Source organism: Zalophus californianus, chromosome 4, assembly GCF_009762305.2.
Source record: "Zalophus californianus isolate mZalCal1 chromosome 4, mZalCal1.pri.v2, whole genome shotgun sequence".
In the NCBI taxonomy this organism is placed as follows: Eukaryota; Metazoa; Chordata; class Mammalia; order Carnivora; family Otariidae; genus Zalophus; species Zalophus californianus.
The window spans coordinates 91,106,360-91,109,562 of record NC_045598.1 but is presented as its reverse complement, the minus strand read 5'-3'; the positions used below and the strand labels follow the sequence as shown (position 1 = coordinate 91,109,562).

The following is a 3,203-nucleotide window of genomic DNA, read 5'->3' as shown; positions in this document are numbered from 1 at the left end:
GAAGTGAGGACAGTGCTCTTATTTAATCCCTCTCTGCCCTCCACACTCATATAGATCTGCTTCCTGGGAAGTCTGGGGTCAGGGAAACTGCACCTCACTCTTACTCCCCTCCCGTATTGGCCCTGGTGAGGCCCTATTAGAACCCAAGGGAGGAAGAGATGACAATGCTGTCAGATGGCAAGTGGCCAATTCCTCTTGAAATGAAGGTAGGTTTGCTTGGTCTCTCCTAAACAGAAGAGAATGTCCAAGAAATGAAATTTTTCAAAAGCCATTGAAGATACAACTAACTCCTGCACTAGGTTCCTCTGAGTGCTCATGGAGTGTGTGGGAAGAGAAAGGAATCAAGTAGCAGCATTCAGAAACAGTCCTGGGTTACAAGCTGATGAGGTCTCTCCCTCATCTGGGGAGAGGTTGCTTTTCCATGTTGGAAGGGAGGTGGGAAGGAGGCATGGCTTAGACGGTGGCAGTTTCCTTCATGGGCTGGATGCTGTTCATCTCCACGATGGGGCCTTTCTCAGCTCTGTTAGCCTCCCTCCCAAGCCTGCCCCTCGAAGGCTCATGTGATTTCCTCAAAAGTCCTGCCACGAGTCCCGGACTTTGAAGAAGGTGAAGACCAAGAAGAGAATGAGGAAGCCAATGAATATGATAAAAATATAGGCTCCTAAATAGAATGCAGCTGAAGGGAAGAGGAACCCAACCAGGAAGTTGGAGGTCCAGTTGCAACAACCAGCCACTGCCATTGCAGCAGGGCGGGGGTCCTTGGCTGAAGAATTTGGCCACGATAAACCAGGGAATGGGGCCTGGGCCAATTTCAAAGAAGGCCACAAAGACCGAGATAGCCCCGATACAAACAAAGCTCATCCAATTATAGCCATCCTTTACTAACAATGAGATGGTCATAAAGATGGAACAAACAGCCATCCCTCCAAGGCCAGTCATATGTAGAGTCCTCCTCCCTGCCCTTTCTACCAGAAACAGAGAGACAACAGTGAAGATGGTATTAACTACACCCTCGCTGATGGTGGCACAGATTGGCTCCTGAACACCTGCATCTTTGAAGATTCCTGTTGAATAATAGAACACAGAATTGATTCCAGACAGCTGCTGGAACAGCTGGAGCATGATGGAAATCATAATGGGCTGCTGGTAGCTGTGTGATCTGAAGAGTTCCAGTACTGTGGCTTGCTTCTCTTATGCCATCCTCGTGCTCTCATCTTTCATCTCCTGGATGTCCTGAGTCACGTCCTGGGTGCCCCACAATTGCTGGAGGATCTCCCTAGCACTCTCCTCTTCCTTTCTGTTGATGAGCAAAAATCTAGGACTCTCGGGGCAAAACGGAAGAGCTGCGCTTTGCAGGACAGCTGGAATGATGGTGAAACCCAAAAGCAGGGACCAAAGCTCTTCAGTCCCCATGATGACTTTCAGACCAAAGATCTGAGCCACCAGGATCCCGATGACGATGCCCAGCTGGTTGAGAGTGCCAAAGGCCCCCCGTAGGACAGTGGGAGAGACCTCGTCAGTGTATGTGGGCACAAAACCTGTGCAAAGGCCACAGAAGAGGCCAATAACCAACCGGCCCAGGATCAGCATTCCAACCGACTGGGCTATTTTGCAGAACCCCATAAGGCAGCCACCAGCGACAGCCAAGAGGTTGACAATGAGCATTGAATTGCACCTGCCAAAGCGGTTGACAAAGAGTCCAACGGAGAAGGAGCCAATCATACCACCAATGGAGAAGATGGCCACAGACAAGGACCCAAGGGAAGTGAGTAACACCTCAGTGGGACGGTCATTCAACGTCTCTTCCTGGGTGTAATTGAGAAAGTCCTTTATGATAATCTCAGGAGCATTGATGACTCCGGTGTTGTAGCCAAACTGGAAAGAGCCTATTGTAGCAATGGAGATGGCAAAGATCAGAGGCACTGTGACCTTCTGTGTCCTCATGGCCCTAAACAAAGATCTAGGAATGGGAATCCCAGAGACACCTCTTCCAGTCAACAAAGCTTCCAAAATGTTCTTTTCAGCAGCAAGTTTTATTCCTGATGCCCAGGACCGATGCACATCTCACCCTCACTGGTATTATTTCTTCTTTAAATGTTTAGTAGAATTCCCCTGGGAAGCCATCTGGCCCTGGACTTTTGTTTTTTGTGAGATTTTTGTTTACTGCTTCAATTTCATTACTGGTTATTGGTCTATTCAGATTGTCTCTTTCTTCCTGTTTCAGTCTTGGTAGTTTGGAAGTTTCCAGGAAGACATCCATTTCTTCCAGGTTGCTTAATTTGTTGTCATACAGTTGCTGGTAATAATTTCTAACAATTGTTTCTATTTCCTTGGTGTTAGTCGTGATCTCTCCCCTTTCATTCATGATTTTATTAATTTAGGTCCTTTCTCTTTTCTTTTGGATAAGTTTGGCCAGTGGTTTATTGATCTTATTAATTCTTTCAAAGAACCAGCTTCTAGTTTCATTGATCTGTTCTGCTGTTTTTCTGGTTTCTATTTCATTGATCTCTGCTCTAATATTTATTATTTCTCTTCTCCTGCTTGGTTTAGGTTTTATTTGCTGTTCTTTCTCCAGCTCCTTTAGGTGTAGGGTTAGCTTGTGCATTTGGGATTTTTCTAATTTTTTGAGAGAGGCTTGGATGGCTATGTATTTCCCCCTTAGGATTGCCTTTGCAGTATAGGTTTTGGACTGATGTGTTTTTGTTCTCATTGGTTTCCATGAATTGTTTAAGTTCTTCTTTAATTTCCTGGTTGACCCATTCATTCTTCAGCAGGATGCTCTTTAACTTCCAAATGTTTGAATTCCTTCCAAATATTTCTTGTGATTGAGTTTCAGTTTTAAGGCATTGTGGTCTGATATCATGCAGGGAATAATCTCAATCTTTTGGCATTGGCTGAGACCTGATTTATGACCCAGTATGTCATCTATTTTGGGGAAAGCTCCATGTGCATTTGAGAAGAATGAGTATTCTGTTGTTTTAGCATGGAATTTTCTGTGTATATCTACGAAGTCCATCTGGTCCAATGTGTCATTCAGAGCTCTTGTTTCTTTGTTGATCTCCTGTTTGGATGATCTGTCCAGTGCTGAGAGTGGAGTGTTAAAATCTCCTACTATTAATGTATTATTGTTGATCTGATGCTTTATTTTGGTTAACAGCCAGCCTATGTAGTTGGCTTCTCCCATGTTGGGGGCATAGATATTT

The 3,203-nt window shown here is 45.0% G+C and overlaps 1 pseudogene; it reads right to left on the bottom strand.

Annotated features, from left to right (window-relative positions):
- Positions 1–453: 453 nt before the first annotated feature.
- On the bottom strand, positions 454–1,974 carry LOC113934427 (annotated as a pseudogene).
- Positions 1,975–3,203: the final 1,229 nt, after the last annotated feature.